Here is a 6490-nt window from a genome sequence, read left to right as displayed (position 1 = left end):
CATCTAAACAAAGATGATTCAATTTGCTAAATGTTCATGCTCAGGTGTAAATGAGACGTAATATTTGCTCTTGGTTTGGTTCTCCTGTACAGAACCTTGCAGTACAACAGAAACCTAAAAACATTATTTGTAGTTGTTATTCTTAGTTGTTCTGCTGCCTAAATACCACAGGGTCTGATTATGAAGTTATTGAGCTGCACATACGTTACGACCTGCTTAAGTTCGAGGTCACAGCGTCTGTAGAGCAGCTGGAACATAATGAAGTCTACAAGGTTAAAGTTTTCTCTTCAGTTATTGTTCTTTCTGCTGCTTGGTTTGATGGATCTGAGAGCTTTTGTTTTTATTATTGTTATTATAATTATCATTAATATTTTACTCTCTAGAAGCTTTAAAATAGTGTTTGTGTTTGAAAAAATTGATTTAAGAATTGAACAGAAACATCTGTCCTTCTGAAAATGGCCCAAAGGCACGGAGACAAAGTCAAAGGATGCAACCTGTAACTTTCTCTTCCTTCATGTCAGGACCATCATCCATGATTTATATAAAATGCATATAGCAACAGTAGCACTTTAGTTTGGACTTTATGATTTCTGTAACTGGAAAATATTATTTTGTTTAAAGACAGAAGTGACCGCATAGTTGCAACATCAAAGGGAAATATTAATTAATTAGCATCAAGTATATTTGTTGCTTAAGCGTTTGCACTATAACTTAAGTAGGATTATAACTTTTAAGGAAGGAGTGTTGTATGTTATGTTGTATCTGTCATGGTCCCTGTGCCTGCCCAGCCGGCCTCACAAGGCTACACTTGTGTTTTTTTTCTCTTTCTCCCCCTATCTCTCTGCCTGGGCGGAGCTCACAGCTGGCTCCCGCCCTTGGCTCTCACAGCTGTTGGCGATCAGCTGATTATCCGTCTTCTATTTGAGGCTGGGTCACAGATCCTCTCATCGCGGGATGATTGCGCTACTGACGTTAGTCTACCTTTCCAGCTCCCGTGGTCTTACACCTTTATGCCTTCGTGATTTGTGAGTGATGTCTCCCTTTCCCTGTTCCAGCTTATCTTCCCGGACCTGTGACCTCCCCGCGGTACGAACGTGTGTGAGGACGTGAGCGAGCGTGAGAGAGAGAGAGCCTTCCCCTAATCCCCTGGAACCCTGAATTTCCCGTCACTGTATATATTATTGCACGGGTGTGTAAATAAATCGTGTTCTGAGACATCAACCTGCTCTGCGCTTGAGTCCCTGCTTTCAGCTCGTGACAGTATCACTCCCTGCCCCACTCTATGGGTTCCAGGTTCATCTGGTAGATGCCCTCAACCCAGCCAGGGTTCGCAACCCTTGCCACTATCTTTACCAACAATCCTCTAACACAAGGAATGATACAACAACCAGCGATGACCAATATTCCCAAAAATACAGCCAATGAGCACATCACTGATATAGCCACACCTTTCCATGGATCACCGTGACGTCTGCCGTCTGATCCACCGATCCGGCCTCAACCTTCGCCGACAACAAACACCTGAACCTCGTTCTACTGGTCTTCAGTTGCCCGCATTCTCCACCAAATGTTGCAAGATCGATCAACTTTAGACCAGACAACAAACTACGGAGGCTCCGGAAAAGTGCAATCAAACGATGAGTTTTATTGTCACAGGAGAACAACCAACCGTCAGCATACAGAATGGGTTGCTCTGACAAGAATACATTGGGTTCTGGTTTTATAGGGTAAAATATCACACCTACGTCAATACAGTTCAAAAATACATGGTGACAGACGGGCAAAAGTTCAACCCGTGCAGACAAGGGTACATCACGTACATATAACCTTACACCGACATATAACTTCTCCTTTCTACATTACTTGCCTTTTAAGGTAATAACTTCAGGTCTTAGCATCTCTGAGAGCTAATAATGGACCCTCGTCATTAATCACTAAGTAGTAAGTACTTTTGCAGCCAGTCTCAAACTGAAGTAGAAGACGCTTAGGCCTTCACGCAGACCTACTACTAAATTAATATGTGTATTGTAAGCGTGCATGCAATTAACCTGCTATGTTCTCATCTCCCCTCAGCATGTATCATCTGGACACTCTCACCAGTGAAGCTTAAAACCTTCTGGAATGGAACATCAACTCTAACCAAGCACATTCATGCATTGTGTATAAAATGAACTCAATCTGTAAAAATAGAAAGGTCAATGTGACGACAGACATATTCAATGCAATATAAACCCCGTAGGAAATATTACTGATAAATGATACTGTGAAACATGTTATTAATACATTCTTCATAAGGCAAATTATATGGTATCAATAAAAGAATCCCTGAATCTCAACAGGAGCCTGATCCTTTATTATGAAAACATGACGAGTATTTTTCTTGTCAGTTGGGAAGAAGTTGGTCTTTTTTTCCTTCTTTTTGCTCAGTTTGTCTTTTCTTTGATAATTGAAACTCTGATCAAACCTACTCATGTTCACAGCATGTAAAAGCAGCTGACAGTCCGTGGCATTGTTGTTTGTAGAGGTGCAGTGTAGTGGGAGCATAAATCAAAAGAAAACAGTAACATTTATGTAATAAAACATCTGAATGAAAATGAACAGGCCCTTTATGAACTTCAAAGGGATCTGAAACAACACTTTTTAAAAGAGTATCTTGGGGTGTAGGTGGTCAAAATAGAAAACTGAGCTGAGACTCTAAGTTCAATCCATCCATTGGTTTTTACTTAGGAGGAAGAAATGTCAGGCTGGTGCAGGCTGGTTAGGTGCATGTGGTTATCTTTACCTAAATGAGTTCACTTTGTGGCTGCCAGGTTGGGCAGAAGTACCTGTCCCCTGTTAGGCTTAGCAAGGTTCTCCAGGAGTTTCTCCATGGGTAGAGCTTCTAGCTCCTCCAGCACATCTGTGGCCGTGCAGGCTGCCACTTTCTTGGTTGCTCTTTTTACCCCACTGGTGGATGAGCTGCAATGGTCTCCATTTGTCCCATATGTGTTTACTTCTTCTTCTTCTTTTGCATATTAAACACATTATTCTGTTTCTATGTATTTGCTATGATTTGCTATTTGTTAAGTAACATTGCTTCACTCACTATGCCGGGTTTGTGTGTGGAAGCATTCAGTTGCTGGCAAATCAAACATTCTGCAAATGAAGCTGAATACTCAGTTACATGTTTCTTTACATTTTATTATGTTACAGATTAAGTCATTTGTTCTTACTTTGTTTGTCTTTTCAGTCTTCATGAGGGTCAGGTGTGGGGAAACGCCCGCCCGGCATTTCCTCATTTTAAAGTCCTGCTGATGTCACACATGACATCAGCAGGTCAAACCAAGTGGAGGGGTTTGTTTGTCCATAGAGATGCTTCCTTTTGTTTGTTTTAAGGTTTAAATGGATTTGTTGAATGTGTTTCTTTTCATCAATACTGCCATTTAGTTGTGTAAATGTGCATGTTAGAAGTGTGAAGAGGTTTTGTGTTTAGAAATGTATAGAAACCAATCATTTACTGACAGCATGTCTGATGGAAATAAGTGCAGATTATGTATGAAGTCTAACTGCACACAGTAACTGTGTTACAATAAGGACTTAACAGCGCCCTCTGCTGGAGTGTTTCAGTACTGCGTTAACTAGAATACACCACCTCCTCCTCACACCACCTGCTACAGCTCTACTCTTCTATGACTACAGTCATCCACAGCACTGATGTGAGGTCACATGGTTCATATGTAAGGAGCACAGCTGACCTCAGGTCAGTTTAATGACTGTGAGCAGCAGCTGTGTTATTGTCACTGTGACAGGGAGACACTCTCAGACACAGCGCTCATGTCAGCTTGTTCTCATGCAGGAGGATCAGGAGCTCCATGTTTGTCTTTCTGTTTGAATCATGATGTGTTTGTGCCATCAGAGTCTGTCATGAGTACTCAGGGTTTCACAGCAGCTCTTCTGGATGCTGACGAGGACTCCAACCTCATGTTTCACCTCTCTGAGCTTCTGATGTCTGTGAACACTCGTGTTTCTTCTCTGGGCTCATCTGGACAAAAACACCTTTCTGTGTTTGGCTGCAGCCTCATTCTGACTGACAGGAAGTGTGTTATCCATGAGCTGCACTTCTGTGAGGAAGTTTCCTGCTGTGTTTCCTGTCTGTGGACAAACACGAGTGTTCCAGCTGAGGACTTGGTTCCTTCCACCTGTCCATACAGGACATCACGCTGTCTGCAGCTCTGTAAATGCAGCTCCAGGTCCTTCCACGTGCTGCTCTGTATTTGTGCAGTTTGTAGTGTGTCCTGGGAAACGTAGCACACATGGTGTTCTTCTGCTGTTTCCTCCTTTCACTGAGTGTGAAACACTGACGCTGTGCTGTTGTTCACAGAGGGGAGCTGATTCTAGCTGCAGCTGGACTCTGTCATCTAACTGAATGTGTTGGTGCTGATCACGGGGCTCTGAGGGGGGAGCAGCAGGAGGACTCTGGATGCTGACGTCAGTGTATCTGTGGAAGCTCCCACAGCGTGTCTGTCATTCAATATTGTGCTGTATATTGTATCTATGCAAAGATGAACAGACTGTGTGTTCACTGGTCTCTGTGCTGCAGCTCTGATGTCATCATCACTCCCTCCTCCACCCTCAGCAGTCCCAGCATGCTGCTGTGGTGCACCCCACCCTCACTGTACACCTGAGCCATAGACCACACCCTCCACCTCAATATACACCACAGTTTTCTCTGCTGTGGAAATGAGATCAGGAGGAAATCATCATTATTATTATTTAATAAACGCTCACATTAATGTGGGCTTATTTGTTTCATATTAGAAACATTAGTTGAGTGTTTTTAGTATAAAATGGTCAAAGTCCCTCTTTTTGCTCCTCCCCTCACCTGTGGATGGACGGTGCTGTTACCGTGGTGACAGCTTGGATGTGTTTCAGTCCTGCCTGGTTATCACTGCAGGAATCTTTCACATTTATTACAGGTAATAACTCTGATTTTTCTGTGTATTATGAACCAAATGTATCCTGATACACACAGAGATGGATGAGCAGAGGTCACATGATGAAAGAACAAACATGGAGTCTTTGATTTATTTAGATATTTATTGATGAATGCAAACAAACCCTGACACTGAACCATCGTCCAGCAGAACAAACCTGATCACATGACCTGCTGACCCAAACAGTGCAAAGCTCCATGGCAACAACAACAAACAGCCTCACATATGTTAACAGAGGCTGTTAGAAGCACAGAGTCTTTACAGTCTTTCTCCTGTTTGGACACAGATCTCTGCACATCTTCATCACAGTTACTCACAGACGTGCAGAGTGTGTGGATATCAAAGCTAAGTTTCCACCATGTTTGTAGTCTGTACTGGGACTCATGGAGCATCTCTCTATGAGCACTCAGTGCTTTAAACAGTGAGTCCCAGTTTAACCAGCAGCCTTCACACCACACATCACACAGACATGGAAACTTCAAACCTCAGACTGAAGACACCATCAGAAATAAACAGATTGTGATGAAGATGAAGAACTGGACCAGTTTGCTGTGGTTTCTTCTGTTCCTGTCAGAAATAAGAGTCTGGCAGCACTTTGCTCTCCTTCCACATGTTTAAGGAGGAAGTGAAGAAGAGCGAGTGAGTCGTCTTCCTCTGTGGGCCCAACATCAGGCAGCAGCCACGTATTTTTAAAAACCCAGCACACTGCTTCAGAAACACTGAGTCCAGGTGACCAGAGTCATGTGATCAGTGAGGTCTTCACTCAGGACGTCACTGCTTCAGGACCTGATTCAGAGGTTTATAAGGACGTGGATCATTGGTGATGATGTTGTGTGAGAGCTGGTGAACCATGGGGAACATAAATAACAACCAGGCCATCAGCAGTTCTACCCCCAGCTCTAACACCTACATAATACACTATACATATAGTTATATAGGTTATAGTATGTTATATATAAACGTAGCTGAAGCAGTTTCATTTGTAGCTTCACGCTGCACTTCACATGTTTGTCCACCAGATGGCAGCACAGAGGCCTGTGTTGGAAAGCTTTGAGTAATGAAGCGTTTTCAATCCAAGCTTCAGAAAGCTTCATGTGGTCATCAAGGAAGCAACCAGGAAATATCTGCTGTGTGTAAAAACAGTAACACAAGAATCCAGGATGAAGACAAGAAACTCAAAGCTCACAAAACAGGTGGAGCTAATTTTGTGACGTGTTTCTGTAAAAACACCACAGAAGTGAATCATCAAAGTTTCCATGTGAGCTGATGATGCTGCAGAGTTTCTGTGAACCTCCTGTGACCCCGCCTCCTCATACAGAGACATCTGATTGCTCTTCAAACTGCATCACGTGGACACATGTGATTGTGTGTTGTAGTATTGATCCCAATGCTGGTATCAGTCCTGGATCAATAACACTGGATGGATGCGTTCAGCATGGAGCCCCTGAGCTGTGTTACAGACAAACATGGAAACTGACAGGTCTGTGTCATTCACAGTCTGTAACACTTCTAAACAA

This window comes from Rhamphochromis sp. 'chilingali' (assembly GCF_963969265.1).
Source record: "Rhamphochromis sp. 'chilingali' genome assembly, chromosome: 1".
Lineage (NCBI taxonomy): Eukaryota > Metazoa > Chordata > Actinopteri > Cichliformes > Cichlidae > Rhamphochromis > Rhamphochromis sp. 'chilingali'.
The sequence above is the reverse complement of the archived record's forward strand: the minus strand, read 5'-3'. Positions refer to the sequence as shown.